Raw genomic sequence first — 25,686 nt, forward strand, 5'->3', positions numbered from 1 at the left:
CAGTTCAGGTGGGAATTTTCCCTCAAGGGCTAGTTTTCCAGGTAGCAGGAGCTTATGGCTTAGTGCATTGGCCTCCAGAGATAGGTATGGATGAAGAACATCAAGAACCCCAGCCTCTGTACAGGAATCTAGCTAGAGTGTGGATCTCAGGAAGGCCAGGAGCCAGTGTTTGCCTTGGCTGAGGAAGATTAGCTTATCCCAGAGTCACAGAGAGCAATGCCGAGGGCTGAAGCTGGGGTTGTTGTCACGCAGAGAGTGTGTCACAGGTTGGCTACTGGGTTAGAAGCACTTCATGATGCCAGAGATGGAACAGGACTGACCATGCCCATTAATTCCCATTGTTGTAGAGTTTAGGGCATGATACACTCACAGTATGTAACTGCCACCCCTGTGTGTCTATGGAGCTTACCACTTGTCCCCAACTGAAACTATGTCCCCAATGAACAGCCCCAGGAACCACCATCCTATTTTCTGTGTCTATGGATTTGCCTACACTCAAGAATTTTAATGTATGGGATCAAACTATGTTTGTCTTTAAGCAACTGGCTTGTTTCACTCAGCATAATGTCTTTAAGATTGTTCTGTGGTAACATGTGGCAGGATTTCATATTTAGAGCCAAGTGATATCCATCCCACAGTGTCTGGACTACATTGTGCACTTCTGCTCATCCATCAAGAGCCATTTTATTGTCTCAATAGTTGAGCTGCTGTGTACAGAACTACATGAGCACAATGTGCCAGTGTCTCTCTCCCCCTCTGCTCCCTTCTCATGTATCTACATGATAAACCTCAGCTCCCTGTCCTCAGGCCCCACCCTTCTGATCAGGGATAGAGTGCCACTGGTCATTGTGAGGATGAGAAGGAGCAGTCAGTTCCACTCTGGAAACACAGAAGCAGGGGGTGTGGTGATTGCTGATTTCCAACTTCTCCCAGGGTTCCTGTTTGAAGTGGGGTAGAGGGCAGGGGTCACAGAATTAGGAAAAGCACGAGTGGGCTCCCTGGAGGTCTGGAAGAGGGGAAGTAAGCCCTTGCCTGTGCAGCACTGCCAGGCTCTGAGGAGAAGCAGATGTTCAGGGAGCCCTTGTCTGAACCCCCAGATCCCAGCCCCCAATTCAGGTCCCATGTGTGTTGGTTAGGATTTTTATCAACTTGACAGAAGTTAGTTATTTGGGAAGAAGAACCTCAGTTGGGGAAATTCCTCCTTCAGATTGTCTGTGGGCAAGTTTGTAGGGCATCTTGATTAATGGCTGATGTGGAAGTGTCATCCTTGGGCTGGTGGTCCTAGGTTGTAGATGATGGCAGTCTGAGTAAGCCATTCTCATCAAGACAGTGGACAGAATTCCTCTGTGGCTTCTTCGGTTCTTGCCTCTAGGTTCCTGCTTCAATTCCTGTCCTGGCAGCCTTCTATGGTGGACTGTGTTGTGGAAGTGTAAGCCAAATAAACCCTTTTCTTCCCAAGTTGCTTTAGGTCATGGCATTCTATCACAATAATAGAAACCTAACTATGGCAGAAATTGGTCCTACATGTGTGGGATATTGCTGTGACAGACCTGATCATGTTTTTCATTGGATTTGTGGATGGACTTTGGTACTTTGGGCTAGAAAAGATATTGAGTGTTCAAAGCTTGTCTTAGTTAGGGTTTCTATTGCTGTTGAGAGGCACCATGACCATGGCAACTCTTATAAAGAAAACATTTAATTGAGGGTGGTTCACTTACAATTTCAGAGGTTCAGTCCACTATGATCATGAAGGGGAGCATGGCAGTGTGCAGGCAGATGCGGTGCTGGAGCTGAGAGTCCTACATCTTGCAGGCAACAGGAAGGGACCTGACAGTCACACTGAGGGAAGCTTGAGAAAGAGACCTCAAAGCCCGCCTCCACAGTGACACACTTCCTCCAACAAGTCATACCTCCTAATAGAGCCACTCCTTTTGGGTGCCACTTTCTTTCAAACCACCACAGAGCTTAATAGGTTGTTGTGGGAACTTAGAATATAACATCGAAGTAGTACAGACCATGGAGGCCTGGCTTAAGTTTCAGAGAGAAAGTTTGAGAGGCCCTATGGGGCTGTTAAAGTATTTTTGATTAAGAATCTATGGGGGGTTGGGTATTTAGCTCAATGGTAGAGTGCTTGCCTAGCAAGTGCAAGGCCCAGGGTTCAATCCTCCACTCAAAAAAAAACAAAAAACAAAAAACTATGGTTCACCTGGGTGGTAGGTGGCACATGCCTTTAATCCCAGCATTTAGAAGGCAGAGGCAGGTGGATCTCTGTGAGTTTGAGGCCAGCCTGGTCTACAGAGCGAATTCCAGGATGGGTTATAAAACCTACACAGAGAAAACCTGTCTCTAAAAAACCAAACAAACAAACAAAAGAGGATCTGTGATTCTAGTCAGCTGGGGCTGCAGAATTGGCTGTGATTAACAAGAATTCATAATCATTAAAGTAAAACCTTTGGTTTTCTGGGACAATTGATACTAGTCAGTGGAGGCTTAGCTGTGATTAAGAAGAGACCAGCATCACTGAGGTGAAATCTTCTGGGGAGTGTTTCCTCAAAGTCAGCCCACAGAAGCTGTGGTCCAGAGGTGGCCGAGGATGTACAACATATTGGCAGCCCAACTTGGTAATATGTAAGAGTTACTCAGGTACTGCTGGTCTTGAAGGCATGACAGGGTCATGAAGAGCCACTGAGGCTTGGTATTAGTGGCAAGAGGCCACAGGGGAAGGTGCGGATTGAAGGGGTCATGGAGAGAAGTTGAGGCTTGGCACCATGTGTCAGGGGCAGAGTCTCTGAAGAGAGTTTAGGAGACGCTACTGGTGAGGGTGCAAGCCAGTGGCAGTGGAGACGCCAGCATTTGGAGATGCCAATACCATGTGTTGACTGCCAAAGACAACAGCAGCCGTGGAGCAGAGCCTGCCTGAGCCTAGGGGACAAGCTGTGTATGCTGTGGATGGCAGAGCCAGAGAAGTGAAGCTTCCCAGGCCCTTTGGAGCTGAGAGGATCTGAGTGGATTCCAGATGTCAAGCTTGAGCTTTTTACCCTGTGGGCCTTTGCTTTGATTGAGACTCCACACTCATCCCTCCCTCCAGGAGGAAGAACTTGTTTAACCCCTTTCTGATTTTACGGGAGCCCACAGTGGAGAGACTCTGGATATTTTAGAGGGAATTTTTTTAACTGTTTGAATTTTTAGAAATTATGGAATTTTAAAAAGCTGGTATGTGTTTTATATTGTGATATTGATATCAAAATTTGGATATAGATCAGAAAGTAAAGGTTCTAGTTTAATAAGTGATAAATTTGTGTGTCGAGTTGACAAGGAGTCATTTATGCTAGTTGATTGGTACTTTTTTGTTTTGTTTTGTTGAGTTTATTTTGAGTCTTTTGTGGGTTTTCTTTTTTGGTTTGTGTTTTTGTTTTGTTTTGTAAACTTGACACAGCTAGAATTATTTGAAAAGAGAAACCTAAGTTGAGACAACGCCCATCAGATTGTCTGTAAGCAAGTCTGTAGTGAATTTATTGCTTAATGATAAATGATTAATGTGAAAGGCCCAGCTCACCATGAGCAATGTCACCCATGAGCAGGGGGTCTTTAGTTGTATGAAAAAGCCAGCCACAAGGAGCTAGCCAGTAAGCAGTGTTCCTCTGTGGCCTCTGCTTCAGTTCCTGCCTCTGGTTCCTGCCTCTGGTTCCTGCTCTGACTTTCCTCCATGACAGACGGTGAGGTGGGAGTGTAAGCCAAACCACAGCCTCCACAAGTGCTTTGGTCACATCCTTCTAGCATAGCAAAAAAAAAACCTAACTAAGGCACTGTGGCTGTGGAACCCTCAAACTGGTGCCTTGCTGCATCTGATGGACAGTGCCTGGGGCTGGTTGTCTCCAGAGATCCCTCTACTTGCCTTTTTGGCTGGAAGAAACACTGCATTTGTCTTCACTTTGCTTGTTAACATCGAAAATTAAAAATTATATACATTGCAACATACAGGGTGACTATCAATATACAGTTAAGTTGAATAATGGTTAAATCCAGACCATTAACCTGTCACCTCGAGTACTTGAATATTTTCTGTGATGAGGACATTAAGAACTAATCTTGCCGGGTGATGGTGGTGCACGCCTTTAATCCCAGCACTCAAGAGGCAGAGCCAGGTGGATCTCTGTGAGTTCGAGGCCAGCCTGGTCTACCAAGTGAGTTCCAGGAAAGGTGCAAAGCTACACAGAGAAACCCTGTCTCGGAAAAAAAAAAAAAAAAAAAAAAAGAACTAATCTTGTAGCAGCTTTATACTAGTATACAACGTGTCACTATAGTTACAGTCCAGATGGTGAGATTTCTGCCACCAGCATCTCCCTACTCTCTACCTAGCCCCTGGTGACTAACTACATTTTGTCCTCAACTCTCTAAGATCAACTTTTAAAGGTGACACATCTGTGTGGGGCCATGAGGTACTTGTCATTCTGTGCCTGGTTTAGTTCCTTTTACTTGATGTCCTTTGGGTTATTCTGTGTTGTCACTAATGGTAGGGCTGCTATCCTTTTCAAGGCTGAATAGTAATCCACTGTGGATGCATACATTTTATTGGTTCTCTCATCTATTGATGGGTACTAGGTTGTTTCTATTTCTTGGCTATTATGAACAGTGTCACCAAACACTGAAGTGTTCGTATTGTTTAAACATACCAACTTTATTTCCTTTAGAAGGGCACCCAGAAATGTTGTGCTGGTTCACCCATCCCACATGATAATAATATGCACCCAGGGTTCTTGAGGAAACTTCCATGGGATGTTTCCAGTTGAGAAGACTCCAATCAACTGGGGGAAAAAAAACAACTAAGACATTCTTATGTCTTACATTAGTAAAGGGTGTTTTCTAAAACTCTTGTCTGAATAAGTGTCTCTTCCATTAGAGAGCATCTGAACTCTCTGATGCTCATGTATGACATATAATCCTGTGATACAGAGCTGCAGGGATCAGGAGGATACAGGCTTCTACAGTATATTCCTCCAGTGTTGGTAACCGGGACTGATGGGACTCATTGACAATTGACTGCAATGAAGGCGGGAACTTGCTTTTCCCAGAAAACCCATCTCTGTGGAAGCTGCTCTCTGATGTTTGCTCTGCCCTATCAGCTTGACTGGATCCAGAATCACCAAGGCATCCCATGTCTGGGTGTATCTATCAGGATGTTTCCAGAGACATCTGCAAATGAGGAGAAAGTCTCTCTGGATGTGGCTGCACTGTCCCATGCTCCAGGATCCCAGGCTGGATAAAAAGGAAGAAAGGAGAGAGAAAGTGACCTGAGCACCAGCATCATCTCTCTGCTTCACCTGAGGATTCGGTGTGAGCAGTTTTTTACCTTACACTCTGCTGCAATGCCTTCTTCCCCACCACGATGGACTGTGCCTTCAAACTGTGAGCCAAAATCAATCCCTCCCTCCCTTCCTCCTTCCTTAAGCTGCTTTTGCTGGGCATTTTGTCATAACAATGAGAAAATTAACTAATACACCCTCGGGCACTAAACTGATCTCCCGGTGACTTTTGTGAGATTTGGCTTATTTCATAAGATGTTATAGTTGGCTGTCCTCACTTGTGGACACACAGCTGGAGAGTATTTGAGAATCATTTCATCTGTGATGAACACATGCAGACTCCTTTCTTGTCATTTCCTGAAAAACAATAGATATAGCAACTCTTTGCTTGAGGTTTACATTGTGTGTCCTGCTTGGAGCTTGGACGTTCTTGCTGGGTGTTCTTGGTGTTCCTGGAGCCATTCCCCTCATCATATGGAGGGCTAACTCTAGTTCTAAAAAAGGATATTATTTCTTCATTTTCTGGCATGTTGTGTTGAACTATAAAGGACTTGTGGTTTGTTTATATTTATGGAGTAGTATGAGCATACACAGTTTGTATTGATAGGTTATTTTCAAAGTAAAGTGGGGCCCCTAGAGAAGCCTGCCCATTATTAATAACTCCAGTATTTATTTTTTTTAAATTGCTCAGCAACAAATAAATTATATCAATGTGCAAAGAGACCATACCTGATGTGAGACCACACAGCCAGACACCAGCAAGGCCTCTATACCTGTTATTCTTGCCTGATTGTGTCCTCATTAAAACCTCTGAGATGTCAGAGTGGGAAGAATGGCTTTACAAGTGGGATGGTGTGCCTTGAGGGTTGGGGTGTGCTGTGTAATCTTTTACCTGATGCTCCGGACAGTGGCACATTATAGTTCCTACACTTGGAAGTTTGGGTTCCTGCGAGTGGAATCAACTAGGACCCTCTTTGGGGAATAAGTAAAATAGTGCCAGGGATGAAAGATTGGGAACTGAGTGTATGGCTGTCTTAGTTAGAGTTTCTGTTGCTGTAAAGAGACACCATGACCACAGCAACTCCTACAAAGAAAACATTTAATGGGGTGGCTTATAGTTTCAGAGTTCATTATCATCACGTCGGACATGGCAGTGTGCAGGCAGACATGGTGCTGGAGAAGGAGCTGAGAGTGGAGAAGGAGCTACATCTTGATCCCGCAGGCAACAGGAAAGAAAAAAGTAAAGTGGGAAAAGAAGTTTCAAGATCTAAGATTCTTAAAATCATACTACATATGAAACCTAATACCAAAAGGGGGGGCTTGCTTACATTGCAACATTGAAATACATTAACATGACACCTCTTGATATTAAGAGTCTGTTCTAGGGCAACCATACACGCTGTGAAATCTTCAGGGTTGAGTAGATGGCTCAGTGGTTATGTGCTTACAACCTAAATGTGGGGACTAGAGTTTGGATACCCAGAATCCATGTGAATACTGGGTGGGTATGGCAGTCTGCCTGTAAATCTAGCCTCAGATGGCAGAAACAGGAGATGCCCCCAGAGCAAGCTGGCTAGCAAAACAAGCTACTGGCAAGATCTGGTTTTGATTGGGAGACCATGCCTCGTTGATTAGAGTGGAAGCATAATCAATGATGAGTTTTGACATCCATTTCATACCTCCACATGCCCATAACACACATGAAAATAGAACAAAAGACATCTTCATAGCATGAGACCTTACACAGCTTCATCTTAATATGTCTAGTACTCAGTGCATGAATGCCCCACAGTAATGAGGATGCTTAACTTATCTCACAAGGACACCCTTTCAGACATCCATGTCAGTGTTCTTTTATAAGCAGACATAGATATCTGCGATGGTTAGCCTTAACTAACAACTTGACAGAATCTAGGACCACCAAAGACCAGGCCTCTGGGAGCTTATCTTATGTTGGTCGAGGTAGGCAAACCTGCCCACTGTGGGTGGCACCATTCCCCAGATGGGATCCTGGACTGTGTAAGTGGAGAAAGGGAGTGAGCAACAGCCTACAAGTATCACTGTCTCTTTCCTGATATAGATGTCATGTGACCAAACCTCTGCTGGCTTGACTTCCTCACCATTACTGACTGTAATGTGACCGAAGAGCCAAAATAGACTATTCTTTCTCTATGTAATCAAGGTATTTTATCATAGTAACAAAGACAATATCCACATAACTTTGTAACATTTTTAAATGCTCCCACTTATTCTTCAGCTCAGTTTCTAGAGTCAGTGGAGGTAGTGCAGTGCCATCCTTCTGTCAGGAAGGTAACCATCCTCTTTAGGGCCCTCGCTTCGCCTCTTCCCAGGCAGCCCAGCACCCCCAGTTCTGTCTTACACAGCCTTGCCCCATCTCCTCCTCCTCCAAATGGTTTTACTCTATGGCTTCCTGGTCTCTAGACCACCATGGGATTGCAGAAGCCATCTCCAGGGAAAGCCCCTCCCCCATGTGTGTTGTGGGACACAGTATTGTCATAAGCCATGGAAAAGGAGTGAGAAGCTAACCCAGGGGAGGTCCACTTGGGTAATTCAAGAGTACTTATTTTCATTATTCCATTTTAGTTTAATTTTAAATTTTCAACTTTTTTGTGGGGGCAGGTTCTTGCTGTGTAGGCCAGGTTGGCCTCAAACTTATAGCAGCCCTCCTGTCTCAACCTCCCAAGGGCTGGGATGACAGCTATAAACCATCACACCCAGCTCATAATTCCATTTTACAGTTTTGTTCCCATGCGAACAAATTAAAATAGAATTTAAAGGCGGGCATGTGGAATGCTCAGGGAAGTCAGGAAAGTGGAGTCTTCGTTGACTAGCACTCTGCTATTGAGTGTCGGTTTCCAGCTGCACTGAGCCTAGGCCACTGACCAGTATAGTGCTTCAGACTCCCTTCACCACACAGGACCTTCTTTCGTTCCTTCCCTCATGCCTCAGCTACAGAGTCAGCATGGCAGTGCAGAGGACAGACTGGCAGCTCAATACAACCAAGGACTTGTAAGGAAAGCTAACGCATAGTCGAATCTGGGAAGGGAGAAGGTTCCAGCAACCAAGAGCTGAGACCCAAGAAGGTACAGGAAAGCAACAAGGACAGTTGCAGGGCTGAGTGGCTTTCTGGAAGTCATGGTGTCCCTAGAAGCCACTAGGCCTGTGTATATAGATAGGCTGTCGGAGCCGAGTCTGAGGTGCAAGGGGTCTCCTGTGGGCAACGGCTTGATTTGAGGATGGATGCATAAGCTCTGTGTATGCACCTGCAGTCATAGTAGGGAAGTCATCTCAGGGTCTGTCTGGAAATGTTGAAGACTGAGTTCAGGACAGTACAACACTAGGTATGGTGTGGTGCTGGCTGTGGGGTTAACCTGAAGCAGAGCTCCAGAGGGACCGCACATGGCTGTGCTCTGCTGGATGTCATGTCATGACCAGGGCTGGAGCAGGTGGCCGGTATGCTCTCCAGGCCCTGGAGACAGGTGACAGAGAGGATGAGCCAAGAGGGAGAGATGACTCAGGATTCCTTGGGAGCTTCAGCCAGATGCTGTTTTCAACCTCAGGCCCTTGCAAAGTAAAGAAAACAACTTTATATGATTCCCCTGGAGTCCTTCAGAAAGGAGAGAGACCAATGCAAGCTACAAGTCCTTGGTGGACTGTGCTCAGTCAGCGAGGTCCCAGGTGTTTACAGATCCCCGATTTGTAAGCTGCACCTGTCTTGTCAGTAAGAGACAAGACTAACACCAGAGGGTATGTGCCCTGGGGACTCCCTTCCCCCCTCCAGACCCCCCCCCCCCGTGACTAGTCAGCCAGCCAGATTAGAGCCCCAGGTACACTCTGCCTGACAGTGACTTCCACATTCTCATGTATCTCTGAGACCCACTTGCCTATTAATCTCAGGTGTGAACACCAGAAGTAGGTACCTCTGTCTGCATTTCTGAGTGCTGGGTGTACTACCTAAGCTGTATGGATAGAGGTGTGTCTTCTGCACCTAGCTCTGTTCCCATGGAAAGGCATCATTTCAGATGAAGCAAGAATTTCACACTGACTCCTACAATTTGTCCCTTGACCACCATGGTACATACACATACTAGATAGATAGATGATAAATAGATAGATAGATAGATAGATAGATAGATAGATAGATAGATAGATACATAGATACATAGATACATAGATAGATACATAGATAGATAGATAGATAGATACATACATACATACATACATACATACATACATACATACATGACAGACAGACAATATGGCTCACTGCCACTGTCTCTGCATCACTGTTGCACTATAACCAGATGTTCTGACTTCACTTTCAGGAATACAGTGTAGACACAGGGCAGGGAAGATGGCTCAGTGCCCCCATCAGGCACTTGTCTTACTTCCTCCATGATGACTGAGGCCCTTTGCAAATTGAAACATCTGAAAATCCAAAACTTGCATGCTGTTTTTATATCTGGAATACTCTCTACAACTAGGTGTTTGCTTCTTGTGCAAGTTATCAGAAGGGTTCTATAAAGTGAGTGTTCAAAACCAAGATCATATTTGTGCAAGGTATTTATCCTCCAGATGGAAACAGATGGAATTGGGTGAGCCTTCTCTGGAGATTAATGTCATGCTTGATGATGTACAAGGCACTGACTGTGCTTGGGGAGAATGGCTTTCAGACCCAAGCAAAGGTCTCTGCAGGAGGAGGAAGCCAGGATTTGCCACCAAATCCTCAACTTCCAGGAACCTTTGTAGTTTGTGGGAAAGTAAAGCGGCAGATTCTATTCTGTGAATTTTGAGAGTCTGACTATCTAAGTATAGTCAGCTTTGAAGTTTCTGTGCTTCCCTGAAAGAGGTGGCAGGGGTTAAAAAGGTCCCAGGTGCTTATCAAGGAGGAATACATGAACACCCTGTATGACCTGGGCACCCTGGGTCAGCATGCTCCATTCCAGGAAAGCCTGTGAGTATAGTGAATGACTGTCCGTCCAGTAGCCACTAGTCAGGAGAGTAGGAGTGTAGAACACTAGAGATTTGTCCAAGGTCATTGATGGCTGAGTGATGATTCCAGCAGTGAGTTAAGAGAGACCTTGTGGGATCTTCTAGTACCCATACTTCTCTAGTATCCAACTTATAAACAGCATTCGGTGTATTTGACGCATGGTATTGAATCAGGTGTTATCTAATTAATAAAAAAAAAAAGTGTGCGTGGAACAAACACAGAACCATTATACATGCAATACATGTTTTCTTGCTAAATCAATTTGGCATGCATCTGTGAGTTGACTAAATTCTACGTATAAATCTCTCAATGTTTCATCTGAGTCCATTAGTTAATTCAGCTAAGACCTTTTCATAATGGAAGCACCAGCATTTTCACTACAAATCTGAAACTTCCTTAGTAAGAAACCAGCTTCCTTGGAAATGAGAACTTGCAGTTTATAATAACTAATCTGCTATGTGAACCCTGAAAAGAGAAATAATACTCTCCAAGTTTCATTAATGTCTAACAAAAACCCTGACTATGTGTCATAAGATGAACAACAGTTAGCCAGCTATAATTAGCACTAATTGGACATTTAACACACCATCTTTAGAAGTCCCCTGTGATCAGAGCCGTCTGACTCAGAGGAAGGCCTGAGACCTGAGGTCTCCTTAGCCCATCTCATTCCTGTCTCCCAGGAGAAGGAGGGGAGTAGACACCCAGATCTGAGGTCACCTGCTCATACTGCAGAGATCCCATGCAGAGGAGAACCTGAGATCAACACAAACATTTCAAAGAAAACAATAAAATCTCTTAAAATAACTCATGAATTTTATAACCTACCATGACAACATGACTCAAGTTGCTTCTTTTGCACAATTTCGTACGAGGAGGTTCTCCAGTTAAACAGCCAAATTCATCATCACAGAGTGCTAACTGAGTGCCTGGGATGGTGGTAGGGGAGGCATGCTTCAGTAGTGAACACAGGACACTTCCATCCGACCCTCTGAAGCTTCTCCAGTGGAAAGCTGAGCAGAGAACACTGAACCCCAGCCTCCAAACCCAGGAGTTGTTCTGTGACTCCTACACACTCACAAGTGAAGTCCCAATTTGAAACAATCTGAACCAACAAGGAAAACCCCCCAGGCTGTTAAAAACAAGTAGCATAGAAATTTGTCTAGCCAAGAAATTGTTCTGATGATTCTGAAATGTCTGAATGCAAACGCCTGAATACCCTGTGTGCATGAAGAGACCTCCTCAAGCTCTAGTACATTCTAAAGATTCACTGGACCAGTGCATGACTGGGTTTTTTTTGTATTATTATTGTTGTTTTTTAGCATTCTTTGGTAAAAACTCAAAATTCAGGTTCCTAATATGACTTCTCAGGGCACTGAATCTGGAGAGTGAGTACCTGGAGTTCAAACACTGCTATTTTTGCACCTTCTAGGAGGATATGCCTTGGCATCTCAGCAACCCACCCAGTGGTGGTGCATAAGTTGGTCCAAGAACACAGGCCCAGCCATGGGGAGACCTGTATGTTTCAGCAACGTCAGATGGAGACAGGTGAAAACCCATGTCTACCGTCTGAGCACCACTACTTGCCACTGGCTTATCCTAACATAGCTCAAGCCAGTCTCCAGAGGTGGATATTGGCTAGAAAATAACTAGACAAAATTTCTGAACCTAAAGATTAAGGAAACCAAAGCATAAAATCTCATATAAAGGCAAATTCATCAGATCAACAATAGATTGCTCAACAGAAATTCTAAACACCAGGAGGCCATGGGATGATTTTCTTCAAGACCTAAAATATCTAACTGCCAACCTAGATTACTATATCCAGGAAATCTATTTTTTCAAATAGGAGGAAGAATAGAGACATTCTGTAATGAACACGAGCGAAGGACATCCATGACCACTATGCTGGCACTGCAGGAACTATTTAAAGGAAAGCTGCAAAGAACATAAACAACACAAGACCCTGGAAAGAATAATGCTTCCCAGAGAACTGGAGAAGAAGCAAATGGGCATGAGGAAACACACATTACAAAATGATAGGTGTGTGTGGGTGTGTGGGTGTGTGTAAGCTAGAAGTTAACATCAGGTGTGCTCCTGTCTTCCTCAACACTCCACACCTTCTTTGGTGAGACAGGACCCCTCACTCAACCTGGAGCTCATGATTTCAGCTAGACCGAATGGCCAACAAGCCCACTTGATCCACCTGTCTCAGATTCTAACACCTGGGCCAGGGTTACAAGTGTGTAACACCATGCCTTGCTGTTAAGTGGGAGCTGGGATCCCAACTCATCTCCTGCTGCTCACACAGCAAGTACTGTACCCACTACACCATCTCCCCAGCCTGGCACACACCTTTTAATAGTAACCCTAGATATTCATGATCTCACTTTTCTAATGAAGAGATCCAGACTAGCAACCTGTGTTAAAAATCAAGACCACAAACTAAAGAACTGAAGCACCTCCAAACCCATTCTGTGAAGCCGTGATTATCCCAATTTCAAAACTACATAGAGACATAAACAAAAACAAGTATCCTTATGAACATAGAGGCAAAATTTCAAGAAAATACCAGCAAACTGAATTCAAGAACATTTTTGAAAGTTTTCAATATTTATTTTTAATTGAAAATAAATCTTTTTTGTTTGTTTGTTTGTTTTCAAGACAGGGTTTCTCTGTGTAGCTTTGCGCCTTTCCTGGAACTCACTCTGTAGCCCAGGCTGGCCTCAAACTCACAAAGATCCGCCTGCCTCCACCTCCCAAGTGCTGGGATTACAGGCATGCGCCACTGCCGCCACCACCACCCGGCGAAAATAAATCATTTTAAGAATGATACATTGTGATCAAATTGGATTTGTTCCAGGAGTGCAAGGGTAGCTCTACATGAATGAACATGAATAAACACAATATTAAATAGAATCGAGGGCAAAAATCACACAATCATCCCCCATAGATGCCAAAAGTCCCTTTAACAAAACTCAAAATCTGTTCAATTTTAAACACCCTGAAATCTCAGAATAGAGTGATGATATTAAAAGATTTTAAAGGACATTTCTTTCTTAAACCTGCAACATATCTTATACTGAATGGAGGGAAGATCCAAAGATTCCTCTAAGATCCAATTTGAGGGAAGTGTGTGCATGGTCTTCACTCTTATTCACTGTAGTACTTGAGATACTTACCACAGGGACGAGACAAGAAAATAAATAGAATGAAAATGGTAATTGAAGGAGTAAAAATATCCCTTTTTCAAATGAGATGGTTGTACACATAAAGGCTCCTCCAGAAGTCCTTTGCAACTGATATTAAAACCTTCATCAAAGTAAACTGAGAAACACTAAATACTCTGTCGGTGCACCAACAGCAACAAATTTGATGAGAAAGATACAAGGAAAACAATTCCATTTGTCAAAATCCCTCTTAGACACCCCAAAATACCCTAAGTATGCACCCAAAGACAAGAAGATACCTATGAAGAAAACTGATAAATCAATGAAGAAATAAATTGAAGAACACATCACAATATAGGAAAGTCCCTCATGTTCATGGATAAGCATAACTAATGTGAAAAATGACTTGTTGCTGAGAGCCATCTGTGGATTTAGTTCACTCCCCATCAAAATTTGACTAAAATTTTTGATAAAATAATTAATCCTAACATTCCTACAGAAGCACAAAAGACTTAAGAGCCCAAACAGTCTTTTGGAGAAAGAGCCATGCTAGAGGTGACATGGTACCCAACTTCAAACGTTATTATAGAAACAAAGGCAAAAGCAGCATAACACCACACAAAACATGAAGATTTTATGCTATTTAAACCAAGAAAATAGAATCAGGGACCCATAAAGAAACCCACACATAGGCTGGAGAGACAGCTCAGTGGTTAAGAGCACTGGTTGTTCTTCCAGAGGACCCAGGTTCAAGTCCCAGCACCCACATGGCAGCTCACAACTGTCTGTTCTGGAGTACTACTCGACACCCTCATACAGATTTACATGCAGACAAAACACCAATGCACATAAATAAAAATTTTTAAAAAGAAATGAAAAAAAAAGAAACCTACACATATATAGTCATCTGGCTTTTTGACAAAGATACCAAAAACAAGCGGTGCTGGGAAATGGAGCCACCTCTAGAAGATGGGGACCATAGCGCTGCCTTTTATCCTGTCACACATCAATGCAAGGGGCATCAAAGACCCTTAGGTAAGACCAGAAACTCTGAAGGTATTAGAAGGAAATACTTCAAAAGATAGACAAACACTTTCTCAATTGAACTCTAGTCCCTTAAGATAAAATAGCAAAACAGCAACAAATGGGATCACATCAAACAAGCAAAACTCTTTTGACAACATGGGAGACACAGCCTGGACATTGGAAACAATCTTTGTCAAATATTCACCTGAAAGGTGAATGTCCACATTATATAAAGAACTCAAAATTAATATAAAAATGAATGAATAATCCAGTCATCAAAAAAAATACAAATGGCCAATCAATATATGAAAAGAAATGTGCAATACCTTCAGCTTTCAAGGAATTGCAGGTCAAAAATGACATTAAAATTACATCTTACCTGTTAGAATGCTTTAATCAAGAAAACAACAAATCTTCCTGAGGAAGTCAGGGGAAAGCATCCCTTGTGTGCTGCTGGTGGGAATATAAATGAGTGCAGACATTTTGGAAATCAATATAGAGTCCATCAAAACTAAAGCGAGAACTGAAGTGTGATCCAGCTAAACCAGTCCTGGATATACAGCCAACAGAATCAAAGACAGACAGTGGAGAGCCCTGAACGCCCCAATGACTGCAGCACTGCTCAGCATGCCCACAGTGGCTGCAGTCACAGCCAGCAAGGGCAGCAATGTGTGTTTCTGTGTAGTGGTCACCCTAAGGCCCAAGAGCTTCTACCGATAGATGTTCTGGTCACCTATAGGGCATCAAGGAGAGGCATTTGGGTTATGGTGTCTGTTCTAGTGATCAGAGAGATGTACCTGGCACCAAATGATGGGGAAAGTATAGTGAGACCTCTATGACATTAGCAAAGGTCAAGTGTTCATGGAAGCATGATGAGAATGCAGACATTGTCTGGAAGGTGGTGAATAACCTCATAGGAGGAGCAAGGAGGTAGACATGGTATTTCTCCAGTGATGAGAAGCCAAACCATGGCAGGGAGTGAGTGGCCAAGGGATCTTCCATTTACTAGATGGACCAAAATGATGAAGCAAGAGTAACCACTGAGGGTTCCTAGGCACAGTGAGGAAGAGACACGGCAGTCAACACAAGCATACACACATGTGTATATTAGAATGTGCACACAGGTACACACAGACATGCAGGCACACACATGAGCACTTACACAAATGTATATATATATATGTGAACATGCAGACATGCACACAATAACTTACATACACAAATACCTGAGTGTATGCATGTGCATTCACACATGTGTGCACAGAGACACAGGTATAAACCTCACACATGTATGCACAGAGGTACGTGTATTCACACATGTTTGCACAGAGACACACAGGTAGGCACATCACACATGCATACACAGAGGCACACAGACATACACACTAACTACTTGGCCGCTAGTCTTAGTTGTTCTTATTTACCCAGTGTTGTAATGGGCTCTTGCATTGATCCCATCTTTCATAGTCCACAAAGGCCTGGGCTTGTTTAAAGGTTCAGGTTCAAGAGGACAGGAAGACATGTAACTGGCATGTGTCTGGTTCCATCCTTATGTCTAGCTGATCCTCATACTAATAGTATTCAACGTGATCTTTTAAAAAACACTTTGAAAAAATGACTAGAAGTCTCTTCAACCTGTTCCACTCCAGCTTTAGCAAGGAGCCATGTGGCCTGGACAGGAGCAGTCACAGATCTTAGCATAAGGGGAGGTGACTGGGGCAGAGCCAGTGTGGCCACAGGACATCTGTAGAAAGGCTGACAAGGCAGGAGCCAGGCTGGTGTGTCTATTAGGATACATGGTAATAAGAGCCTCATAGAAAAAGAACCTCCTTTTTCTAAAAAGAAGAAAGATAGAAAGTGCAAACATCTCACTGAAAGGAAGAGGTTGTGACAACTCTTCCACCTCCTGCTCACTGTCTGGGGGAGCATCCCTGCTGGGCCCTGGGCATTGATGGCCATCAGGCTCCTGCCTTTGTTGTATAACATCTCTTTGTGAGTTTGAAGCCTACAGGCCCTAGTTGATGAATGATGCATTACTCTTGATTCAAAAATAAGATAACACAAGATGTGAAAGTGTCCTCTCCTCTCACACAACCAGCCAAGACTGCTGCACACGGAAGCCATGCTACATGCACTTCTGAGCCAACATACTTTGAGGGAGAGCCACACCTGTCCAGTCTTTCCATACAGAGGAGACCATGAGATATTGTGGTCTTTGTTTGCTGGTGTGGAAACTCAGTTGGTTCCGACCTTGGGCTAGCTGTATGCACCCTCTATCCAGCTAACAGTGAGAGGGTCACTCCTAGTGCACAGTTCCAAAGACAGTGTAAGGTACTTACTGGACCCAGAGAAAGGCCAGAGCCTCTCTGTTCTGTGGAATGTGGTAGCCTCTAGGCACTGCCATGTGGTGCCTTGTCTTAGTTTGGATTTCTGTCGCTGTGATGAGACACCATGACCAAAGAAGCAACTTGGGGAGCAAATGGTTTATTTTGGCTTATGCTTCCATATCACAGTTCACCACTGAAGGAATTTCAGGACAGGAACTCAAAAAGGGCAGGAACCTGGAGGCAGGAGCCGAGCCGATGCAGAGGCCATGGACATGTGCTGCTTACTGACTTGCTCCCCATGGCTTGCTCAACCTGCTTTCTTATAGCACCCAGGACCACCAGCCCAAGGATGGCCCCACAGTGGGCTGGGCCCTCCCACATCAATCTTTTTTTATTTATTTTTATTTTTTGTTTTTATTTTGTAATTAATTTAATTTTACATATCAGCCACAGATTCACCTGTCCTCCCTCCTCCCACCTCCCACTCCCACCTCCTATAAGGCAAGATCTCCCCTGGAGAGTCAGCCCAGCCTGGTAGATTCAGCTGAGGCAGGTCCAGTACCCTCCTCCCTACACCAAGGCTGAGCAAAATGTCTCAGCATAGGCCCTAGATTCCAAAAAGCCATCTCATGCACCAAGGACAGACAGACAGGTCCTGTTCCCACTGCCTGGGGGCCTCCTAAATAGTTCAAGCTAATCAACTGTCTCACTTATCCAGAGAGTCTGGTCCAGTTCCATGGGGGCTCCTCAGCTATTGGTTGACAGTTTCCACTAGTTTGGCTATTTGTCCCTGTGCTTTTTCCAATCATGGTCTCAACAATTCTCGCTCATATAATCCCTCCTCTTTCTCGCCAATTAGACTCCCAGAGCTCCACCTGGAGTTTGGCTGTGGATCTCTGCACCTGCTTCCTTCCATCAGTTATTGGATGAGAGTTCTATCATGACAGTTAGGGTGTTCGGCCATCTGATCACCAGAGTAGGTCAGCTCGGGCTTTCTCTTGACCATTGCCAGTAGTCTATTGTGGAGGTATCTTTATGGATTTCTGGTGACCTCTCTAGCACTTTGCTTCTTCCTATTCCCATGGGGGCCTCACCTAACATGGTATCTCCTTCCTTGTTCTCCCACTCTGTTCCTGATCCAACTGGGACTGGAGCGACGGCTCAGCCATTAAAGGCTAGGCTCACAACCAAAAATGCATATCAAGCTTAAGAAAATGCCCCACAGTTGTATCTTATGGAGGCGTTTTCTTAATTGAGGTTCCCTCCTTTCAGATGACTCTAGCTTGTGTCAAGTTGATACAAAACTATCTGGGAAAAAAAAAAAAAGCTTTGTGCAGTGGCATTATCTTAGCCAATGAGGTTTAGCCAAGGCACGATTATTGCTAATTGAGAACTTTTCCCAATACCCTGCTGTGACGACTTGCAATATAGTCACCATTGGCAATTTTTGACAGTCTCTATGGAGACTGAATAAAATAAAAAATAAATAAAAATTAAAAAAACTATCCAGCACAGACCTTCTGAGATGATAGAAATACTTTTTGTACCATCCAGTACAGCCGCTATCAGCCATGTGTGACTCTTTGCACTAGACAAATAGCCAAAATGCCTGAGGAACTGAGTCCTCTATGTTCACGTTTATATGGCCCTGATCAAAGGAGCACCCATGAGCACTGCTCAATGTCATAGCCACTTCCAGCCAATGTTATCAGGACAGAATGCACATCTGGCTGAGCAGTTGATCAAGAAGGATTCCTAGGCTCCTGGCCAGCATGTGAGAATTATCTGTCTCAGATGGATCTCATGACCACAGTTCCTTAACTCTATTCAGCTGAGGAGAGGGAATTGCTTAGAGAAATTGTTCTTAAGACTGCATCACCTCAAGGAACCTTGTATCTCCTGGAATAAACATGCCAGCCCCTGCTATAAAGTCACAGGGTGAGTTGCCTACTCATGCCAATTTGTAGACCAGTGGCAGACTGGTAGCTAGTGTCCTATCTGTAAGGCAAACTGTGTCAGGACAGGAACTCTGGTGCCATGGTGCAGAAGGCACCAAGACGTCCATGGAGTCAGATTTGTATGGAGCCATCAAGGGAAGCCTTAAGGCCATCAGAACTAGGCAGGGTCTGTGAGGAAGAAGGAGGGACCTGGGACCAGTACATACAGGAGATGTGTGAGCAGCTACTATGGATGTTGAAGCCTTTGGTACCGACCATAGAGAAGTGCCCCCATCTGTGTTTCATGTGTACATATCACTTTCCAAAGTGATTCTCTCTACTCCCTGGAGCCTTAGAGAACAGTAAGTCCCTTTGTGGCTTCACCTGGGGTCTCAAACTGTAACCCTGGTGACAGTGCCTCCTTTCATAGTTTTTCCTGTGGCTTCAAGGAAAAAGAACCAAAGAGTTGTTCACCTTTGAGAAGCCTCATAGCAACTCTTCTCCAATCAGATGCCTGTCCCATCCAATAGCAAGGGGCCCCTCCCAGAACATACAGGTACACTCCCAGAATGTACCCCGTTTTGAAACACAGAAGGCATATGCACATCGTTGTCCCTACTTCTGTGGAGGGACTTGACCAAGACTTGCAGGTATGCTTAGAAATGAGACAGGAGGTGGACATCCTGGTGCTTATTAGATCAGGAGATTGTTTGGAAAACAAGACCCAGCGTCCGCAATGTGTCTTTGTAGATTAAGGAAATGGAGATGGGGGTTAGGGGTCATGAGTGATGGCTCCAGGCACCCGAAAGGAACACCCGCCCATCTTGGGCAATAGCACAATAACTGGATTTCAGTCAAGGCAGCTTCGTAGACTGTCCTTGAAATGACGTCTATAGAAAAAGCCATTAAAGCTGGCAGCCTGGCTGATGATGGAGCCTGGTGTATCTCAGGCAGCCCCAGTTGAGAGCAGCCGAGGGATATGTCAGCATTATGCAGCATGACATCTCTGCATTAGGCAGCTTGCCTGTACTATTTAGTCTCCCAATCAGGCACAAAATCAAGTTTGCTGATGTGTACCTTTCACTGGAACGCCTGCCGTTCCCAAATTGCATTCTGGTCAGAAAGGTCTGTGAATTACACCCTCCTGAGCCAGGGCACAGTGTGTTAGTTCCTGGCATTTTCTGTTTCTTTGTGTTCACTGTCTATTCTCTGGCCATGGCAGACCTCATGTGGTTGTGTTGTACAAAGGGGAAAAGTAAGGATATGTTTAGATCGTGTCTGTGTGATGTGCAGAGAGCAGAGCTGGAGTTTGTATCAGAGCAACGTGGTGGGGTTGACAGTCTCTTGCTTATAAAGAATGGAACCTAAAGGGTCACGTGACTCCTCATACCCGTCAGCTGATAAGGGAGCAAGCTGTGGTTTGGACCCAAGCCTCCTGGCTCCATTGTTGTTTTTGGTGGAACTGAACTCAGATTATATAAACTCGGGTTCTCCCTGCCATCTGCTACAGTTATTATGTTATTGAATCTTTGGTACTTGTTTTTGTTAGTTTCTGAAGATTGTCATAATGATGCATAAGCTTAGAGTTGTTCTGACAATCAAATCAGACCAATCCTAGGGATTTCTGTTCTAATTAGTTTCAGCTACTCGAAATAATTTTAATTAATTGGTGTTTTAGTGGTACATTGTAGTGTGACGTTTCCTGGGGTGATATGAGCAAATGTTTTCTTACCCCACATAGAACACTAACAGATAAAATAAACAATTCCACAAAGGTTCAAGTTGGTGAACCCGTGAGTATATTAGGGTTACTTACAAGAGCATAGATTCATCAGTGGCAGCTACATGACCGAAAAGCTAACTCCAGCCTGTGTAATTAATTATAAAAGCTTCATCCTGGCAGCTCTCTTCACAATACACTGACAGTTTAACAGATATCCTTTCCCCAGCAGTACTTACTGCTTATATACCCTTAAGGAGGGAGCAACCTTGTGAGTTTTGTATGTTTCAGGAACTTCCTGAGACTCGTGAATTGTATATATCCTAAGTCTTGCATATAATATTTTATTAACTCTTCAGAATTTCATGTATGCATGTAATGCATTTTAATCATATTCACTTTCCACTGCTCCCTATAAGTCCTCCAGAATCTACCCACTTCAACTTCATACCCTCTTCTCTATAACCCACTCAGTCAAGTTTGTGCCATGTGGAGGTCATCCACTGGAACATGGTTGACCTACCATAGGCCACAACCCTATAAAATTGACTATCCCCCATGAAGCAGTCCTTAACTGTCAATAAACAGTCCTCAGCTAGAGCTGGAACTCATGAGCCCCTCCTCCCTCCATCCCGGAATGTCGATGAGCTTGATATGGTGTAGGTCTTGTGCAGGCAGTCATATTTGGTGAGAGTTCATGAGAACATCAATCCTGTGGTGTCCAGAATGTACTGTTTTTCCCTGATCCTCCCAACCTCTGGCTCGTACAGTCCTTCTGCCTCCTCTTCTATCATGTCCCTCAAGCCTTAGTGAGGAAGTCAGTATGATGTGGGTGTCCTATTTGTGGCTGAGCATTCCACTGACACTTAACTCTCTTCATTTTGACCAGTTGTGAGTTCCTGAGTTAGCCACAATCCTGTGTACAAAGAAGCTCCTCTGGGGTCTGAGACCTGCACTATCTGGGGGTATAGAGACAGTTTTTAAAAGAAATTTGATATCGTGTCCATCTAGCAAAATAATAGTATTAGGTTCATGTCTGAGGCCTATGAGCTCCCCCCAGCCATGAGTTCTTGGTCAAGTTTACAGTATCAGGTATGTGTGTTTTCTCATGTCTGACAGACTGTAAATCCAAGCAAACAATAACTGATCACACACCCCCAAACATTTGTGTAACTATTGTACCCATGAGCATGTCTTGTCATGGTCATTATTGTAGCTGGCAGGGTTCATAGCTGTTGTAAGACTATTGGGACCTCTCTCCTCCAGCATACTACATAGAACATTCTGGTAATTTATGAAAGCTAGACAGAAGGAAGGAAGCTTCCCTGTCAGAAACCACTTAATTTACCCATGTCCTGTGACCACAGTATAAGGTATCTCCAGCAATAGGTACTTACTGTGAAGTTCTCATGGTCAACCAATAGCAATGGCAGTAGCCTTTATTGTTTGAGAGGGTCTGTAAAGTAACCCTTACCAACAATTTTAGGGGAGATATCCTGTACCTGGCAGTGGGCTTTTTATTTGGCAGACTATGGCTTCTAGGAATAGAAGTATTATCCTCTGGCTAGGGTAGCTCCAATTAAACTCTTTTATATGTGTGTATGTGTGCTTATTGTAGGCTTCCATATGGTTTTAAAGCATTCTTAATGTTATCCCTTCCCTCACCCCCTCCTCTGCCATACCCTCACATCCTCCTCCTTCAAAGATGGAATGTTTCATGCAGAGGACATTGCACCATAACAATATATTTGCATACGTGTTTCTGTACATACATCTGAAAACCAAAAGGTCATAGTGAGCAGGTCTGTTTACATGGAAATCTTTTCAAAATATCAGGGTAGGAACTCTGTACTATTCCATACAGTGCCTTGAGTTTTTCTCTCCACCTGAATTTAAGATTTGTGCAAACTAAAGTCAGTTGACCTGGTTTCTGGAACATCCATGCGGGCCTGAGACAGGGACTCTGGAATCACAGTTGGAACCTTTGAGAAGACCAGTTAAAGACTCTTCTCCATTCAGCATTTGATCTCTCCTTCAACCAAAACTGTTGCTCAGGAAGCCACATGGGTACCTCGTGTCCCAGGAAAGGACCGCAGGCCAGTCAGCTTCTTCATCACCCTGGATCACTGTTTCTTCCCTCTTCTGCCATTCCCTCCACCTCCAGGTACAGAGTCAGTGTCCTGGACCATAAAAGCCAAGTCTGTGGGCTCAGAATGGACCAGGACTCCACACTCAGCCGAGTGAAGAGCCTGGCATCGCTCTGACTCCAGGTTGAATGCATGTTTTGCACACAAATAGAAATGGTTCTAGAAGGCTCAGCCTCTTCCTTTGGAAATGGGTGTGAGGGAATCCCAGACTCCAGAGCAAATCCCTGGAGTCTGGCCCCACACCAGAGTCTAGGGTCTGACTGTGGTGTCAGCATCCTGTGCCATTTCAGCCTGTGAAAGACAGTGTCTCAGCTGCCCGGGCTGGGCATGATGAAGAGGTCTACCATGGCCTCCTCCTGACCCTGCAGAGAGGACAATCTCCCTGGGTTTGCTGGGGTCAGATGCATACCGTGTTTGATCATCAAAGCTGATGGATGTATTTCATAAGCATAATGGAAATTCTTTAGCCAGATCTGAACATCTGTGGCTGGACTAGTCACCACGAGAGGAATCCTTCTCTATGGCCAGGCAGAATGAGCAAGCATTAGGGTGAAGGGGAGCCTCCATGATGGCACTCTCAGAAATGGCTTCTGAACTATGAAGGGGGAGATGACAATATGAAAACAATGTGGCAGATAAAGACCCACTCCAGATGTTGGTCCTAGTCCCCCAACCTGCAAATGTGTCAGGCAACATGAAGAAGGGGGTCAAGTGGCAACCAGGAAACTGGATCACAAATGTGTTGGCTGTACAGTGAGATTTTTCCATGACTATCGGAGTGGGTATATGTCATAAACAGCCATTTGGACGGCCAGAAAAGTCAGAGGGATCTGTAGCCTGGGCTCAGCAAGTGTGCGATGTTTCTTGGAGAACCAATGAGTTTATGGAACTTACCTTCAGAAGCATGGGTGACTCAGGCATCTGCAACATGCAAAGCCCCACCCCAACATGAGTAATGACACTGCGTCTCTAGGATACTCAAACCCAGTCAACCTCCTACCTCTTGAGATACTTAACAATCTCTGAAGACCAGAGCTGGAATCTCAGGAGAGGGTCTGATGCCATACCCCCACTACTGTGATGGAATGTAGTCGGCTTACTCTTGGGAGGGTCTGTGTAAGTAGACAGCTCCTCCTTACAAGATGAAGAGCCAATGTTGTATCCAGAGGACAAGTGTCCACAACCGGGGAGAGCAAGCAAAGCTGTTTCCCATCCCATCACTGCTCTTACCAGCTTCCAGATCCCGCCACCATTCCCGCATAATTACAGAAAGAGCCCTGCTTTCATTTCTGTGAGTGAGTGAGGACACTGGGTGAAAATGAGCAGCTGTCTTCCCACGCCACTCTTGCCACAGTCCTTCCATATAGCATGGGACTGTGCGGTCTGCCTGTCCCAAGATCCAACCATCCGCAGCTCTGATGGTCTCTGAACTGAACATCTTTGCAGCCTTGAAGGGACACTGATCTTCTGTGCTTATGTGAATGCACCATACTCTTCGCCTACTTTCCTAATTCATTCCTTGCGCTCTGTCTTCCCAATTTCTCAGCAGCTTTCAAGAGAGTTGGCATTTTGTGGGTGATCTGAGTAGCAAACTGCTCCATGTGTTTGTTGCTTAGCCTCCACTTGGACCCTGTGCCACGCCCCCCCAAAAAAGTGTTTTTAATATAGTCAGATTTATTGATCTTTTACAGAGCTCTTAGACCCTGAGTCACTGTTAGTCCCCACCCCTCAGCAGTGTTAAAGGGGCTCACTGATTGCTTCTAGAGCTGGGAAACTCCCCTTTTACATGGTACCTTTGGAAATCTGAAGAACAAACTCACTTTAGGACAGGTTGAGGATCCAGGCCTATGACCTAGAATAAGGTACTTTTTTGCTTAGATTGTGAGGTGGGTTGTTGAGCTATATTTCTGTTAAAGCTCGTAGAATAGCAAGAATTGTTTTCCACATTTTTTTCAAGCATGGCAGTTGTCTTCTGACATCAGTCATAATCATTGCTGTCCATTTTTCACAAGGACCACAATGAACTGGAGTGACATAGGGAAGGACCTGCTGCTTCCTCTGTGCGGAAATCATGATGTGATCAATTGTCAATGTGATGCAATATATAGTCACCTGGGAAGAGAATCTCAGTGGGGATCATCTAGATCAGATTGGCCTGTGTGCATCCTCTACGGGGGGTTGTCTTGATTACGTTAATTAATGTGAGAAGACCCACAGTGAGTGGCACCATTCCCTAGGCAAGGGATCCTGGACTGTAAAGTGTAGGGTGTTAAGCACAAATAAGTATGCATCTATTCATTTCTCCCTGCTCTTTACGTTGAGGTGACATGACCAGCTATGTTGAGTTCCTGCCTTGACTTCCGTGCTACAGTGGATTATGACCTAGAATCATGAGCTAAAATAAGCCATCTGTCCCGACACTTGGTTTTGTCAGTGTATTTTATGACAGCAGCAGAAATGACAGTAGAATTCATGGCCTTTCCCAAGACTTCAGGAATTCCCAAACACAACCACAAATGTGTGATAGAAATAGCATGCATCTTAAAAACTGTACTCCAAAGGTAATGTTGGATGTGTTTTCCAATTCGGTCTCTATTTGAATAATTTGTCTGAGCCTCATCATATGAACCAAAATGTCCCATGCTATCTGTGTGGCATCAGGTCACTGGCTTCTTTGCATGTTGCCTTCTTCATCTGGAACACAGGTTTATGCTGCTTGACCTGGGTTCAGTTCTTAGTTGATTTAGTTTTTATAACAGTGACCTATTATTTCCATTAGCCAGGTGTTACTCACTTGGCTACTACCAACAAAGGATGATCCAGCATCACTGACACTTGATTGGTCCCTAAGAAGTGTCAGTGCCCTATCTTGGGTAGAAAGTGTGTAAACTGGCCTGAATGTAGAGATAGACAGATATCAGTGAGCCTTAAGTCTGAGCCTATGATTTTAAATATCTTTGGAAGCATTCAGCAGACTGTATGTAGTAAACATGAGTTTCCTGGGCATTTTCTGAATTATACTGATGATTTAACCGTGAAAAGCAT

At 44.3% G+C, this 25,686-nt stretch overlaps 1 protein-coding gene and 1 non-coding gene across 6 annotated transcripts in view; both read left to right on the top strand.

Moving 5' to 3' along the window:
• Dlgap2 (DLG associated protein 2) overlaps window positions 1-25,686 on the top strand; it is a 724,943-nt gene that overhangs the window by 587,376 nt on the left and 111,881 nt on the right. The gene's annotated exons all lie outside the window — the stretch shown is intronic.
• LOC118569228 lies at window positions 18,163-18,303 on the top strand. The gene has a single exon (XR_004943024.1). It is a non-coding gene; the product is annotated as a U4 spliceosomal RNA (small nuclear RNA).

The sequence above is a fragment of the Onychomys torridus genome, chromosome 17 (assembly GCF_903995425.1).
Source record: "Onychomys torridus chromosome 17, mOncTor1.1, whole genome shotgun sequence".
NCBI classification, from domain to species: Eukaryota; Metazoa; Chordata; class Mammalia; order Rodentia; family Cricetidae; genus Onychomys; species Onychomys torridus.